The sequence below is a fragment of the Saimiri boliviensis genome, chromosome 2, assembly GCF_048565385.1.
Source record: "Saimiri boliviensis isolate mSaiBol1 chromosome 2, mSaiBol1.pri, whole genome shotgun sequence".
Lineage (NCBI taxonomy): Eukaryota > Metazoa > Chordata > Mammalia > Primates > Cebidae > Saimiri > Saimiri boliviensis.
Window position 1 is genome coordinate 44,411,199 of NC_133450.1, and position 17,896 is coordinate 44,429,094.

General features: G+C 42.7%; 1 protein-coding gene across 4 annotated transcripts in view; it reads right to left on the reverse strand.

Annotated features, from left to right (window-relative positions):
* Window positions 1–17,023, reverse strand: part of DAAM1 (dishevelled associated activator of morphogenesis 1) — a 190,174-nt gene extending 173,151 nt beyond the window's left edge. For 2 of the 4 annotated variants that reach the window (XM_003924387.4, XM_074393176.1), the window contains exon 1: window positions 16,890–17,022. The gene's annotated coding sequence lies outside the window, so the exon portion shown is untranslated. The other 2 variants (XM_074393177.1, XM_010335123.3) reach the window with 2 other exon arrangements.
* Between the last annotated feature and the right edge of the window lie 873 nt (window positions 17,024–17,896).

Genomic DNA, 17,896 nt, shown 5'->3' on the forward strand with positions numbered 1-17,896 from the left:
GAACCCAGGAGGTGAAGGTTGCAGCGAGTCAAGATCTCCCCACTGCACCCCACCCTGGGTAACAGAGAGAGACTCCAACTCAAAAAAACAAAAACAAAAAATACCTGAGCCCCTGAAAGATCAAGTGAATTACATAATCTTACATGTATCAAGAGAGGTTAAGGAAAAATCTCTTCAGGTTCTCCACTTGCACATAGTTCAGAACGCTTTGGGGGACACATGCAGTAGCTCATGCCTATAATCCCAGCACTTTAGGAGGTCACAGTGGGAGAATTTCTTGAGCCCAGGAGTTCTAGACCAGCCTGGACAACGTAGTGAGATCCCCATCTTCATGAAAAATTTTCAAAATTTAGGTGGGCATGGTAGTCCCAGCTACTCAGGAGGCTTAGGTGGGAGGATCACATGAGCTCAGGGAGGTCTGCACTGGACCCTATCTCAAAACAAAAAACTAACTAACTAACTTACCACCTGGCCCTTTACAGAAAAAGTTGGCCATCCACTCTTTTAACTTACTGTGTTCTTATTTATCTCATCCCAAGGCTATCATTTCCTACAAAATGAAGTTTACGTTAGATAACCTCTTCTATTTTCTTTCAGTAACAACCATATAAAATTATTATCTTAGAGTGCTGCATCTTTAAAAACAGAATATTCCAATGGTAAAGATTTTAAATATAGTATATAATATCTTTAAGGACAAAAGACATGTCTTTGGAGAGCCTACAGACATGAAATAACTAGCAAAGACTCACTATAAAAAAACTATTATTTCATGACCTAAATTTTTTAAATTTGGTCTTTTTCCAAAACTCAGAATTGAAATGTCTCTCTAAGAATATTTTTTCGTTTTAAAGAAGGTAAAACCTGATTCAACAAAAACACTCCGGTCAAAGATCTCAGCAAATCCAAACATCACTTGATATACTTATATGTTATCTATTTTCTGTAAGAATTTTAACTTAACTAATTCATACACTGTAGGTATGTAAAATCTTGAACTGTTCTCAACAATAGAAATCTGGAAAACCTGACGTTTGCTTTACTCCTAAATGTATATATGCTTCTTGAAATATCTCTATATACATGGACCTAGTAAATTGTGCCAATACACATTGTTTATCACACAGTTTTTCTATCTCTAGTGACCAGACAGTGTAAGACATCAATTATTTTCACTTTAACCAATTTACAGGAACTAGAGGAAACAGAAAAACATGCTATACCAAGAGTTCCAGACTGTAGAAAATTCTACAGGACAAAATAACAGTTTTTTGGGTTTTTTTTTTTTTTTTCCAAACAAGTTGCAAGGAAAAACATTACAGATTTAGAGAGGTTTAAGGGACACATAAAAAACTACTATATAGCAAATCTTATTTGAATCCTGAGTTGAACAAACTTTTTAAAAGATGAAATTTTAAAACTGACTAGATGGTTCATGATTTTTAAAACTACATTATTTTAACAACGACAATAGGCCTTTTAGTTATATTTTTAAAGAGTCTTGGGTTTTTTTGGAGATATATACTAATATACTAAAATATTTTCACATGATATCATATAATGTCTCGAACTCGCTTTAAAATAATCCCAGAGTTGAGAGAAAGTGGTTGAGGATAGAAATAAAAATTTACTTATAAAATGATAACTGATGAAGCTGTGGATACACAGCGGATTCTCATACTACTTATATTAGTTTCTCCACATATATGTATAGGAAATGTTCAATAATAAAAAGTTTTCAAAATCTTCATTTTTACTCCACATAAAACATAGTAGCAACAGGAAGCAGTAAATCTGATGGGGGGGACATTTTAGGAAGAGGGGTCGTGAAGCATATTTGAGATTTGCCATTCATTCTGATGATTTTTATTTATTTATTTTAAGAGCTAAGTTGTCACCACGTTGGTCAGGCTGGTCTCGAACTCCTGACCTCAAGTGATCCACCTGCCTCAGCCTCCCAAAGTGCTGAAATTACTGTCATGAGCCACCACGCTGGCCCCATTCTGATGATTTTTGGATTTTGTATTTTCATTTTAATAATCATCAAGAGTATAATGGCATAATGTATGTTACCTGATATGACAGGCAGAACTTTAGATGATACTCCTTCCCCTTTACCTTTGCTGTCATATAATCCCCCCTTTAAATGTGGAACCAGTGAGTATTATGAGATATTACTCTCATGATTATGTTTCATTATATGGTCAAAAGGAGATTACCTTGGGTGGGCTTGGCCTAATCAGGTGAGCCCTTTAATATCAGCCAGCTGATTGCAGGAAAAAAAAAAAATCAGAGAGATGTTCTTCAGCTGGCATGGAAGAAAACAAACATCCACACTGTGAACTGCCAATATGGGCCATGTAGAATGGAATGTAGGTGGCCTCTAGAAGCTAAAAGCAGTCCCTGGCTCACAGCTAGTGGTCCTGAGTCCTATAGTCACAGGAAATAAATTCTGCCAACAATTCATGAGCTTGGAAGAAGCCCCTGAGCCCCAGCTGAATACTACATGCTGGCTGACACCTGGATTTTTGCCTGCTAAGACCCTGGGCAGAGAATCTAGCCACAGCATGTGCAGACTACTAAGCCACTAAGTTTGTGGTAATTTATTATGCAGTAGTAAAACTAATACACCTTCATAAGCATTTTATAACCAATTAACCCCACAATATCTCAAGGCCTACCTTTGCACATAGGTTTATAATCCCATCAACACCACGTGAGTACCTAAACATTTGGCAATTTAACTTTTAATACAGTGTGTCACAGAGGATCATGAATCCAAATTTGAGAAACCTTGAGCTACATGATCCCTGTTAAATTAAATACTTCTTATCTAACACAGTTAGTTTTACAGGCAAGTGTTCATACTTGAATGCTTTTTACAATATGAAGACTTCTGCAGCAAAAGCATGCTGCAAAATAATCAAATCAACATATTTAAAGCAAAATGTGACCAAGCCAAATGTATCACCAAAATCTTAGCTTCTCATCACAGCAGGTATAAAATAGAATAAAGCTTTTATCCTCTAATGCCCTAGCTCATGATTAGGATGTATGAGAAAAACATGGACCAGATTCCACCACAACAAAACTTTCTTTATAACAAAGATTCTCATATCTTAAATGGTCCATAAATACTAAGGAATTGCAACAACTATCCTTTGTGCATGTCACACATCTGTTTATTTAGAGGAAAAATTGAGATGTAAATGAAGACAACAAATGGAAAGTAATATTATCCCTAAGGCCTAAAAATCTTCCTCAAATTCTACTTAGTCTGATTCTTTTAAATGTTTTTTTAATAATAGCTTTGAGATATAGTTTGCACATCATAAAATTCATTAATCTACAGTGTACAATTTGGTGGGTTTTAGGAGATTCACAAATGTGTCACTATTACTACTACTTTTAGAACATCTTCATCATCTCCAAAAGAAAGCTCATGCTCTGTCTTTAACTGTCCTTTCTTCAACACTATGTTATGCTAACACATTTCCCTCGCAGTAGAAAACCATGGCCATTCAAGATTCAAAATCAGTATTTAGGAAAGAAAAGAACTGGAAGTAAAAGATTTGACCATAGGTGGACACAGGGAGGGGAACACCACACATTCGGGTCTGTCAGGGGAGAGGGTGGCTAGGGGAGGGATGGCATTAGGAGAAATAGCTAATGTAGATGATGGGGTGATGGATGCAGCAAACCACCGTGGCACATGTATACCTATGTAACAAACCTGCACATTCTGCACATGCACCCCAGAATTTAAAGTATAACAATAAGATTTGACCATAGGCATAACAAATATCTTTTCTTTTTTTTTTTTTTTTTTTTTTTTTTTTTTTTTTTTTTTGAGACGGAGTTTCGCCCTTGTTACCCAGGCTGGAGTGCAATGGCGCGATCTCGGCTCACCGCAACCTCCGCCTCCTGGGTTCAGGCAATTCTCCTGCCTCAGCCTCCTGAGTAGCTGGGATTATAGGCACACGCCACCATGCCCAGCTAATTTTTTGTATTTTTAGTAGAGACGGGGTTTCACCATGTTGATCAGGTTGGTCTCGATCTCTCGACCTTGTGATCCACCCGCCTCGGCCTCCCCAAGTGCTGGGATTACAGGCTTGAGCCACCGCGCCCGACCTAACAAATATCTTAAAAACTGGTTTGTGATTGTAGAGTTTCCTATAACTGCTGTTGTAAATATTCCTTTGAAAAAATGACCATGCTCCAAATAAGCAAAATATGAAAGCACTTTCCAGGGAAAGCAAAGAGCACTTCATTGGGTAAACGCTTCACCTATTGCACCGGTGATCTGTTTGTTTCAGAAGCTGAAGACAGAGGATGATCTGAGCTTAATATAAGTAAAACAAGGAAAAAATTGGGTATTTCTCTAAGAACGTGAAACAGCATTCTAAAATGCTCAACACTAAAAACATTTTTTACACAGCAAATGAACAAACGGATGATGTTTTAAAGTGTTGTTTCCATGGTTGATGGAATAGCCCATAAAATGCCCAGTATATTTTCCCAAAAAATCAGTCATTTTCCTTGCTTCTGCTATGCTTGCTAGAAACCTGGATCTGAAATTCTCTCTGAATGTTTTTTCCGAAGCCATTTTATTTGCTATCCCAACAAGGTCCTCCGTGAGATGTAGTGCTGGCAACATGGAACAGGCTAAGGAGGGAAACTTGCAACAGACCTGCCCATGTCTATGAAGCCAGAGGAGGCCTCACAGGGAGCTCACAGAGGTAGCTGTGAAAGAAACTAGATCCTTTCTAGATTATTTTAGATCCTTTTCTAGAAGGAATTCGAAGAAGAGCATTTACTACTACTCTCCCGCTTAATTTTTATCTCAAGGATGCTCATGGAATTGACTATCTGTGAATGGGTAGTTTGTTTCCTCTTTTACACAGTAGATTAAAATGTAAATTGATTCATCTACAGATTTAGAGGTTTTTCAGTTAAACCTGTCAAAATATAATAGAGCTTCAATATTAGTAGAAACATTAGGTAGTGCACACTGTATGACAGGTAAAAGACCTTTCCTTAACACAAATACAAAATTATAAGAAAACTTTTATAAAGTCACATCAAAATGGACATGATTTTTTTTTTTTTTTTTTTTTTTTTTTGAGACGGAATCTCGCACCGTCGCCCAGGCTAGAGTGCAGTGGCACCATCTTGGCTCACTGCAACCTCCACCTCCTGGGTTCAAGAGATTTTCCTACCTCAGCCTCCCAAGTAGCTGGGACTACAGATGCGCACCACCACATCCAGCTAATTTTTTTTTTTTTTTTTTTTTTTGAGACGCAGTCTTTTTCTGTCACCCAGGCTGGAGTGCAGGAGCGCAATCTTGCCTCACTGCTACTCCACCTTCTGGTTCTCCTGCTTCAGTGAATTCTCCTGCCTCAGCCTCACCAGTAGCTGAGAATACAGGCACCCGCCACCACACCCAGCTAATTTTGAGTGGAGACAGGGTTTCACCATGTTTTTGGCCAGGCTAATCTCAAACTCCTAACCTCAGGTGGTCCACCCACCTCAGCCTCCTAAGGTACTGGGATTACAAGTGTGAGCCACCATGCCCAGTCAGACATAAAATTTTTTAAAAAAAGAGCTGTGCACTTAACCAGGCAGGCAGCCAGACCCAGCACACATCTGCAACTGTAACTACATTTCCTGAACACAAGATCTTTCACTCTTCTCACCTCTGTTCCTGTTTTTGTTGAATGTGAGAATTACCTGGGGATCTTTAAGAATCCTGTAGAACGGACCCCGACTCCACATCTATCGAGTTGGTATCCCTAAGCAGCTCTTTTTTAAAATCCACTGTGAACATTCTGATGTGTATCCAGGGCAGAGGACTACAAGACCAGACAGAGCAGAAGAGGCGTAGATAACCCTGAGAAGTCCCACCAATCCCTCTGCAAAGGAACGTTGTTTTACATTTTATATGAAATGTAAAATTGTTTTACATTTTATATGAAAATATATGCTTCCCTAAGCATTATCTTTGCATTAGTTGCTCAAGAAAGGGAACTTGGGTTTTTAAAAACCTTATAACATTTTCATTTTATACCCTGAAAATCTTACCAACATTTTTTTCTGAAAGGCAAGGCAAGTTTCAGTGTTGCCAAAGCCCAAGCTTTAGAGTCAAGTTTAAAAAACATTCTTGTTTGAGTGAGAAATAAAAAATGGAACATCACTGTGCTAATCCTCTTCAGAGCCCTTCCCACACTGCTGATTTGAGATACACTGTCATTTTTAAAGGCTTAAGGCATTTTTTCTAAAGCATTCTGGCCTTTGACAATAATGACAGAGTTGGCCTTCCCTTTCCCCAAAGCTTCATCCTCCTTACCCACAGACAGCACTACTGACCTACCAACACAGGCCATGGGCTTCAAAGCTGTTTACCTACTAGCTCTGCTGGGCTTTCACTGACCCAGCATCAATGTCTCACAGTCTCCTGTTGTGACCAAGGACACATCCTTAAAATGTGGCTGACCTCCCAGGCTGTGGTCATGGAAGAATGGAGAAGTGACTCTAAAGGGTCTAATCCACTGACCCTTACTTTGCTCTAACCAACTGCCCAAATAAATAATAACAGCAGGGTGGCTCAGTTTCCCAGATGAATTCCAATGTATCCCTAAATATCTAGGCTTGGTTCAATGATTAAAGTCTTCAGTCATCCAAAAATCTGTCAAATGGCTCTCAACCACGAGTGATTTTGCCCCCAGGGGACATTTGGCAATGTCTGGAGACATTTGGGTTGTCACAACTGGGGGAGGGGATGTTACTGGCATCTAGTGCATAGAGGCCAGGGATGCTGTTAAACGTCCTACAGTGCACAGCACAATCCCCCTCACAACAAATAATTATCCAGTTTCAAATTTCAAGAGTGCTGACATTGGGAAACCCTGGGTTAGAGTACAAAAATGGGTTATCGGCCAGCCCACTGCTAGATAAACCTTTGAAGAGACATTCATCCCAATTTAATTTAGTTGAAGATAGTAATCACAAACTCATGCCTTCAAGGGCCAAGGTGATAAATATCACATAAACTAAGTGGCTGTGCATCAGGTATTAGGATGTGGTAAGGTCTGTGACAAATCAGAACATAAATGCTCACTAAAATATTCCTTTTTAAAAATAATACTGTGCTGGCCAAGCAAAATGTGGGCAGCTGGCTACATTCACTCTGTGGACCCCTGGTGGTCAGACTCCAGTATAAAGTGATCAGCTGGGCACAGCTGCACACGCCTGTAATCCCAGCAACTTGGGAGGCTGAGGCTGAAGGATTGCTTGAGGCCAGGAGTTCAAGACCTCACGTCAAATTTTAAAAAAGAAAAAAATTAAGTAAAAACTAAAAAAATAAAGTGATGATCCATTTAAACAGACTGTATGATCACCAAAAGACCCTGTCGAGTTTTATCCCTTACAGCCTACAAAACTCCTGAGCTGTGCAGTTGAGAAGAGACTGGGGATCAGATTGTGGGGGGTCAGCTCCAGCCAAGAACAGGATCTCAGGACACTGTGCCAAGGCAGGGGCAGCCAAGGTTGAAAACTGGAGGCAAAAAATCAGAGTTCTCCCTCCTCACTGGTCTCCATTTTAGGAAAACTCAATGGATATTACTTTGATGATTATACAATGCCACATAAGTAAGGTCATTATTTTAAGAGGATACTGGCTTCCCAAAAATTTAGAAGTTTTATCCAGAAGATAGCTTATTCTATGTGACTACACGGTGAAATGAGAAAAGAGAAGCCCAGAAAGTTTAAAGGAATTGCCAAGATTACCCAAACTGAACCTAAAATCAGTGTGTCTTTTCCCTCTGTACAATTGCAAAGCACCAAGTGACAGGTGCAGAGATTTCATTCAAGGTGTCAAACGTGTGCTTAAACTCTCTATCAAACAGAAGTTACATGTAAATTAAACCTACAGTTACTCCACATTATCCTCCTTCTCATTAGAAAAGTCATCCACATATTTGTCCCCCATCACTGTTTTAAAATCTCTTTATACCCTAACGGAAGCATAAAAGCAGGTTAAGTATCTCCACCCCTCCTTCCAGATCCGGCTGTAAAGAAGAAAGGCAAATCAGCAAATGGAAAAGCAAGAAGGAGGAAGCCCTGATATGAATATCCCGGAGTGTACGGGTGCACAAATGCTTTCTGTTGGAGGAATTCCTGGCCTGAAGAGACAGCATAAACAAAGGCCATCCAGAGGGAAACAAATGATAAGTGAAATCCAGTAACTCCCTCTGTCCTCCCCTCTACCTACTTCCCTCAACACGAGAAAAACAATCTGAGCCTGGGAGATTTACAATGTAAGCTGTCCTCTCCTGGCTGCCTCACAGTTCTCATTCTAAGTTAGAAGGTTAAGGGGATAAGACATGCTTTTCTTAAGGTCAGTGATGGGGCTCCCAGGATATGAAACTTGGCAGACTGGAGACAGCCTCTCACCCTGCCCGCAGAGGGGCCACAAGAGCAGAACTGTCAAATTGCAATGCAGGGAGTATAGAAGGAAAAGATTAGGCATGAAAGAAACATAACTTCAGTCACAGTGTGAAAAGAAATTGGGTTAAATGTAAAACTATATACATTTTTTAAAAAAATTTAACCAGCCCTTAGCAGAAAATATCATAGGTAAGGCAGTTTCCTGCCGCAGTTCCTAGAACTTCCATAGTTGGAAGCGTTACCTACTCACAGAATCTCAAGCCCTAAATGGGTCATAGAGTATTTCCAGTTGAATCTCTATTCTTGACTTTAAAAATACAAAAATATAATAGCAGGCCTGTTCGCTTAACCTTCTGAGAACATGGTGCCGGCAGTCTCAGCCATTGGCTTCAATGCCAGCATTTATTTATTGCATGTCCTCTGACTTTTAGTTCACATTACCAACTGAGTGTTGAGCGAAGTACCTCTAACGCAGAAATGATTGCCACACAAACAGGATGGGGAAACCAAACAGAAATTATATTGTTGCTTCTTTCCCACCCTCAGCCTAAATCAAATAACAGTCACTAATACTGGATTAACAATAGCTGCATTTGAAAAAAATAATTCTAAATGGCTTGCCTTCAACAGAAATGTATGACATTTTCCATATTTACAATTTCACCAACTTACAGAGAATGCAACAAGGTTCTTCAAATAGTTTAAGCTGCCTGTTTCATTTCCTTTAATTTCTTACAATTAGTTTTCTAATAAATTCTGCAGATTTAGAAGGGTCCCTGGTCTAAACCTCTTGTTACAGAACTGCAGGTTCTAACTTAACGTGTGTCTAGACATTTCACTGCTTGATTTTACCAACTCTCTATGAAACTAATAAAAATTTAAGCGGAGGCACATATGAACACTATCTCATCTGGTGAATGATGTTAATCACCATCCTTCACTCCTCTTCTAGGGTACAAATATGAAGAACTTTATAGAAGAGTAATCCCAGAAGTAGAACACCCAAACACACATTGATGACATCTGTCATTCTGCCAAGAAAGGAAAAAGACCAAGGCCATTGACTTTGGCAAACTTTTTGGAAGCTGCTAGAGTCCTGACCTAATCTTCACAGGAGGACAACTGTCAGAAGCATACGGTTCCTTAGCAAGCTGCCGGCAGTCTTGCCTCTCACTTACAGGGTTTCCCTACCAATTCGCTTTAAAATACGGCACCTTTTTTTTTTTTTTGCCCCTAGTAGTGATAGCTGTGCACTGATATATCCACAATGTACAGTACAGTCCCCAAGAACATGATTAATTAAAACAAAAAGGAAACAGAAAAAAAATCCGACTAGAATTATAGGTGCAGCCGTGGCTCCAAAACAAGGCAAAGCTAGCCCATGCCCTTGACCTGGTTTGTGCGTCACTAACAAACTGAGCTTAGCCAACAAGCCAGAATATAAGAACCCATCTCAGAAAATAAAAGATGGGCATCTGTATTACTCCATCAATGCCCAAAGCTAGGATCTGGGCTATCTACTCTTGTAAGCCTAAATTCAGGAAGTCTATCAGATGGGCAATGTTTTCCAGTCACACTGCAGGTATTTTTTTTAGATATAAAAAGGACAAAGACCAGTTTAATAGGTGACCTTAATTGTGTGCCAGCAGAAACACAGGTAGCCTTAAAACTCGAATTCTGGTGTAATTTATAGAACAGAATGAGCTCAGGTTATTACTAAAGGTGAATGACATACTTAGAAAGTATAACAAGATGAATGATTAAGAAAAAAAAAAGCTTCTGAAGTCAATGTTTGTTCAATAAATGTTATGATTGTGTAGCCTAATGGCTAACAAGCCTTTTGTTTTCATGTTTCCCTTCCTGGCAATATGTCGTTAAGGCACAGCTTTCCTATTATTTCCTTGTGTTTTAGTCAATTGTCTTCATTAAATATTGTCTGAGTGGCACAATATCTAGTTTTAAGCCAAAAGGAAAAGATCTATTGTAAGTCAGGAAATCACACCAACTGCACTGGAAATTGAACTTGCTTCCCTAGTTTTCCCCATTTAATTCACAACTATGGCTATGGTTTAAAAGAATTGTAATTGTTTATTTTGTAACAAATTTGCTCCACTGTAAAAATAAATAAAAGTCTCTCTTCTGAGGAGGGGGGAAAATGTTTATTTTAATATCTAAGGCTATCCAATATTAGATTACATGCCTGACTACTGCTCAAGTGTTCATTATTTTCTTTTCAAAAGAGCTTTCACAATTTATGTTAAAAGACTATAGGGAAGAGGGAAGCTGAGAAATTACAGTCCCTCTTAACTCTCAATGCAGGCTTCTGTGGCCCTGGGTGAGAAGATCTTTTATCAGAAGAGGGATTCAACCTAGTGAAGAGTTATCTCACTTTACAAATAGGGTCTAATGCTGGACAGGCTCCAAATAGATTTAGAGCTGTAATATAGAGCATTTCCTTTTTCAAATAATTTCTCTATTGTTCAGACAGCAAAAGAGAGCTCCAAAGTTGTATCATTAGTTGTATCATTTTTAAATACACAAAAGCAACATTTTAAATCTCACCCAACATTTTCTGTCCCAGAAAATAAGAACCCATGATGTGAAGACTTCACTTTATTCTCAATTAACCCAGGACAATACTGACCCAGCACTGTCAGAGAATTAAGACACAAAGGAAGCTGATTCCCCCAACTCGAGCTGCAGAGAAATTAGTAACATGCAGCAAAGTCAGAAGCCAGGCAACAGCAGATGTATAAAGACCTAGACTGCTTGGGTCCCTAACCTGGTCTGCCATTTACAGGCTGTGTGGCCTGAGCCAGGCAAGTTCTTTAACTCCTCTATGCCTCAGTTTCCTCATCTAAAACATGACAATAAAAGTACCTAGCTTGTATAATTGTGTGGAGTCTATGACGTAGCCCATGGAAAGCACTGGAAAGGGCTTGGCATGAGGTAGGCACCTCACATACACTATCAGTATCAACTTGACTGTAAGTATTGTATGGTCAGGCTAAATGCTCTAGAGAGGAAGCAGGGGTGAAAGCTGAGGGACAGGCAAGGAAGGTTTCCTGGAAGCTGTGGTACCTGAGCTAGATATGAAAGCACAAGAGAATCTAGACACTCAGAGGGATACACATTCCAGAGGTGGACAGCCATTACTGCAGAAAGTCACAGAGGCAGTAAAAACCAAGAACGCTTAAACACCAATGAGAGAAAACAAGCTCACCAAAGCTCAGGGTGTATTTGGTAACACCAGATTAATGATGGGGAAGGCTCTGTATGCTTGCTATGCTTCTAGGACTTAACTTATGTTTTTAGACACATGTTCTATGAATGCAAACTCTCCCTGAAATGCTGTGTTCTCTCCTGCTCCTAGAACAGTGGAAAGGATACAAGAAAATTAAAAGGTAACCTATTCTTTCTGGAAAAAAAAAAAAAAAAAAAGTCTGCTTCAGTGAAATGTAGGTCACGAAAATCGACTTGAATCTCATGTTCATCTGTCCCTGTTTCAGTGGGAGTACAAACAAGGTGACAGCTCAGAGAGGGGGGGTGTACTTCAGATTCATGCTTCAATGCTGGTCTCTATCAGCAGCCTCAGCCACTCTAAATAATACAGTCTACATAAAAGACAGTACACTTGCTAAGTGAATGCATTTTCAAGAGAGGTATCATCTACCCTAGCCTGATCTGCCAACCAGACATTACCCCCAAGCCACATACAGAAACACAGAAAATGCTCTCAGTACCAATTTCTTAAATAGTACCTGTGCAGTCAGTTTCCTCTAAACTTTGAGGTCTTGAAACCACTACAACAGATGCTGTGTGTATTTAAGATAGCTCTTCACTTAGAAGATTACCTCTATTACCAAGTTAGAAATTGTAATACCAAAATAAGTCACCATATTCCTCAAACAAAGAGGAAAAAATCACAATAGAATATAGAACTTTCATTTGACTGGTGTCCCCTCTAGAGAGAAAACAAGATTGCTAACCCAAGTTGGACACCTTGCTTGGTTTCCAGCAATATAAGGATAGACTTAACACTGGAAATATCAGAGCATGGCTTGAAGCCAGGGAGGGCTCCATAACCATTACAAACTCTGTGATTATTTCCTGAACCAAACACCTAGGGCACTCTGTGATATCAAGCTTTGTTAGAAAAGCGTGTTTCCTCTGGTCCAATAGCTGCAACTTTTAAAGTGTTTTCACGGAAGACCTCAAGTTTCTCTTTATGACATTTCCCAAATATTTACAAAATGAAACACTTTCAATCAGAACTGGTTTGTAAACACCTTATTTGTTTTAAGCCCTGTAGTGCCAACACTAAAAGCAGCCTTTTAAACAATGTAGCTCAAATAAAACCACACACACACACACACACACACACACACACACACACCCTCTCTTAACACCCAGAACATGTCCACAAAACAAGAAAGCCAGGATTCAAATTCCTTAGCACCTACTCACTGAGCCCCTGTAAGCAACACTCAAGTATGTGACCCACCACACCCTCTTCATTATCACACCTCCTCACTAATGTATGCTCCTGAAAACCCACAGCATCCAACTACCGGATGGTAACATGTTACAAATATCAGGCAAATGTTCTTTCACATTTCTTTCACATCAACCAGCCTGAGACTACTGATTCTGTTTACAGAATGGCTCTACCTCAGGTGAGAGGACTATTGTCTCCCAGCTCTTCTGGGAGACACTGGTGGCCTGGCAAAAGATTCTAGGTATCTTTGTCCTGGTCTCTCTCCCTATTCACGTGTCAGACACCTCTGGGGAAAATTATCTGGGCCAAATATAGTGCAACTGAGAGAAATCTAGAAATGCCTGGTTCAGGGGTAATAAATTGTAACTAGAAAGAAACAGTCTATGTGAGGGAATGTATTCTAAAAGTAAATAATTAGGAAATTCATCAGTCTATCGCAAATACATAGAAAGCCTTTTAAGCCACACAAGTTTTGGTTTATGCTGAAATGAAACTGCTTGGCAGAAAGCTTAGAGGAATATTACCATGGGTGACAGAACTATCAGTGGAAATAATACAGACCTTGGATCTCCAATCATAGTTCTGCTAGTTAATATTAATTTTAAAAATATTTATTAAAGACCTACAAATGAACAAACTGCTCTAAATGCTGGGGATATAGAAAAGGACAAGACAAAGACCCTGCCCTCAAGGAGCTTATAATCTAGTAGGGTAAATAAGCAGAAGAATGAAGGAAATTTTCTTTCTTTCTTTCTTTTTTTTGAGACGGAGTCTCGCTCTGTCACCCAGGCTGGAATGCAATGGTGCAATCTCGGCTCACCACAACCTCCGCCTCCCAGGTTCTTGCAATTCTCCTGCCTCAGCCTCCTGAGTAGCTGGGACTACAGGCACACACCGCCACATCCGGATTTTTTGTATGTTAATATAAGAGATGGGGTTTCGCCAAGCGCGGTGGCTCAAGCCTGTAATCCCAGCACTTTGGGAGGCCGAGGTGGGTGGATCACGAGGGCAAGAGATCGAGACCATCCTGGTCAACATGGTGAAACCCCGTCTCTACTAAAAAAAATCCAAAAAAATTAGCTGGGCATGGTGGCGCGTGCCTGTAATCCCAGCTACTCAGGAGGCTGAGGCAGGAGAACTGCCTGAACCCAGGAGGCGGAGGTTGCGGTGAACCGAGATCGTGCCATTACACTCCAGCCTGGGTAACAAGAGCGAAACTCCGTCTCAAAAAAAAAAAAAAAAAAAAAGAGAGATGGAGTTTCACTGTGTTGCCCAGGCTGGTCCCGAACTCCTGAGTTCACACAATCTGCCTGCCTTGGCCTCCCAAAGTGCTGGGATTACAGGCGTGAGCCACCACGCCCAGCCAGAAATTTTCATTTAAGTTCCAGGAAAAGTAAAATAAAAAGTGACAACTTCTGATCCTGTTTCCTCATGGGGATGTAGCCACCTGCGTAAGATGGTAAGTGTCAACCACCAAACATACAGCAATCTCAAGCATTTACCTGACTATGGATACACATGCATATATACTCTCATATACATGCTTGCCCCAATAACTGCAATATCTGTGATAATGCACATTGGTATAAAATGCAAGCAGAGGGGAAAGAAAATATTTGTGTAAGTCAATTACAATTAATGTAATTACAAATAACTGCATTCATTAGGAATCTATAAAAAGGCAAAACCTAAACAATTATTTATAATATTAAAGAATAATTAGAAGAGTCCAGATACTGGAATAACAGTAGTAGTGGCATAAGCAGTATTACAAATAGTAACACAGCTGCCTGTCCACTTTAAAGGGTTGCCATGAAGAACCAGGCTATTTTGCCATACAAGTAAGGCTCAGAGACACAATCCGAATGCACAGTATCAGAAGCTAGGTTTAAATCCTTAACTTCGGATTATTTTGAGGGGAAAAAAAAGGACAATGACCAAGTCTATCTTAGAGTCACAGGCTATTGCACCTAGAATTAACATTAGGAAACCCTCTATACCCTTTCCCCACATTACCCAAGAGGAGACTGAGGTCTTCAGAAGTAAAAGGGTTAACCCCAGCCTGGGGCAGCCAGTGACTGACAGAGCCAGAGTAAGACCCAAAGCTCCTAGTTATGGCCCTGCATGCTTTGCCCTCAAGGACCTGCACCCTCTAGGCTGGCTTTAGATCTTATGAAAACCACAAGGGACTGCAGTGACTTCCAACTATTATTAATTGTCCCTAATCACTTCCAATCAGCTGCACCTAGAGCAAACTGAGAGCTCTCTTTATGCAAAAGAGGGGAGGGCACTCTTCAAGACAAAGCTGCCTCCAACACAATAAATGACCTTATTGGGGAAATCATGCGGCTGCCCGAAAGAGGAAACAGATTTTTCAAATTACAATTTTCAGAGTTTGCCTCAGGAAAAAGGCGCCAAACAATTAGTTTCAGGGAAGGAGATGGCCTGACGAGGTGTGGCACGGGGAAGAGAAAGGGATCCAGAACTCTGTCCAAGCTATTTAGAAGAAAAAGGGGAATGTCCTGGGGCTGTGAAGGGGGCAAGGAGGAGAAAGCAGCTGGGCAGGGGCGAGCGTTTGACCACACCCACTAGCCACGCCCTCCCAGCTGCCCGCAGAGCCACATCGAATCGAAACAGCAGTGGCAGCAGCTAAGATTCCGAAGGCAGGAGTCGCCATGGCAACGGGATTCATCTTGCAGGCAAGTCCGCTTCAATTCACTGGGTCCTTCTCGAATCTCAAGAAACCACCAGCTCTAAGAAAGCAAAACGGTCACGGGGGGCATTTGCTCTTGATGCTCTCCAGAAAGTGGAGATGCAGGAGAGGGGAATGGAGTTCAGACATCACTAAATATGTTATGGGGCGAGAGGTAGAACTCCGCAAAGCCAGTCCGTGAACAACTTGAGATCTTAGCAGGGTTTGATGAACGAGTAAAAGAACAAATGAAGGTACTAGGGAAAGGAAAAGAACATCCAGGACTTTGAGAGATCTGGGCCTGGCGCACGTCTCCAGTCAGAGGGCAAGCCGATCACAAGCTGTTGGCTTTCAGCACCAGCTGGGTAAACTCGATTATCCAGCCCTCCTGCCCCACGGCGAGCCTAATCATTAGATTATCCGACACTCCACCCCCGCGCCACCACCTCCTGGCCCAGGGCTCCAGGGCAGGTGCTTCGCCCCATCCCAGGTGCTCTCTACCAAGGGAGCGTGGGGACTGAGATGCGCCCTCCCGAGAGGGACTGGCGGCAGGAGCGCTCTGCGGCGCCTCACAACCGGGTCCGCAGGCAGCGCAGCCTCCCCGGCCGCCAACACCTCGCTCTCCCTCCGCAACGCCCGATTTCCCTTCTGTTTCGAGACATTTAGCTCCAACTTGGCCTGAATTACAGGCATTCCGTCCCTTTCGAATGGAGCTGATAGTGAGGGTGCCAGCGGCTCGGCTCGGAAGCGGACGGGTACACGAGTCCCTCCTTCCCTGTTGCCACCGCCGCGTCCACCAAGCCTGCCTCGGGGATCTCCCTCTCGGAGCCGCCGGGCCGTGAGCTCCCGGCCGCCGCTGCAGTACCCGCGGCCCCAGCCCCGGGGAGCCTACAGCAAGGCGGCGAGTGATACCCCGCCGGGACCCCGGCCAGCCGGGCGCCTTAGAAAGAAAGGAGGGAGGGACCCCCGTCCTTGGGGGCGTCTTCGTCCCTGCTGCCTCGGTTTGCGTTGCGCTGCAGCCATTTTCCCACTCCCAGCTTAGCAGCCGAAAGCTGTCTCGGTCCCGTTCCCACCCAGACACAACCTGAAGGACGGGTTTAATATTTACCTACTGGCTCTGGAGCTCCGGGGAGGCAGCGGGAAGGCGCGCCGCGAACCCAGCGCCTGGCCCACGGAAGCACGCCCACCCCCGCACCACTGAGCGGTGCCACTTAATGAATGAGTGCGGCGGGCAAGGAGAAGCGTCCCCCTTACCTGAGCAGCCCCTGCATGCTGAAAAGGCGGCTCTGCACTCTGGGTACAATGGGATCCGGTTAAACAGTTTCCTACACAGCCGCTCGTAGGTTACTAACTCGCAGGTGACATCACCCTCTCCTCGCCTGATAGGATACAAAGTGGCTCCCACTGCGCATGGACGCTCCGGTCGGGCGCGCAGACTCCTGGGAGTTGTTGTCCCCATCTACTAGCGGAGCCGGGACAGCTTTGCTGTCGGGACTCGCGGAACTACACCTCCCGAAATACCTCTCGGCTCTTCTGCCCCGCCCCTTGCTCCCGCCCCCTTCAGGACCCGCCCCCTCCCAGCCTTACAGCTTTGCAGTGTTAACGGTGGTCGTTCTGAAGCCGAGCTGCGGACCGCACGGGAGAGTGGGAGGGCTGCCTTGCAGTCTTGCCTCTTGACTTGACCTCTGCTCTGCCCAGCGCGGGCTCTGAGGGCCCGGAGGGGCCCGGGGCTCGCGTAGTCCGGCCGGGCTCTAACTAACTGGGCTTTCTTGGCCCCTGCTGGGAAGGGACGATTAAGACTTTCTGCCTTCCCCACGCGTAGTAGCAGCTGAATTCGGAGGATTCACTTGTTTCTGGGTTAAATACGGTCCTCGAATTTTCCCCGCTCAACGTAATTTTCCCCACCGGCTTTGGGCGACGCCGGTCCCAAAGCGGAGGAATCTCCTTGTACCCCACTTGGCTCAATTCACGTTTCTCTTTTCCTCTTCCCATTTAACGGAGACCAGGTGACCAGGCAGAAGGCGGGGAACCACTTAGTCGGCTGAGCTGACAATAACGGTGGTTGTCACTACCAGAAATGCGGTGTGATGGACTAGACAGTCGCCGCAACCTTCCGTCAGGGCGCCTGCTGCTGCTGCAGAGATAATACTATCGCGCAGCCAGCCATGCTTTTGTTCATACCGCAGCGGACTTCCCGCCCTGGTGGCTCTCCACTCCCAGGACGGAAACGTCCTTGTCTAAAGTTTTAATAAATTGTGTAT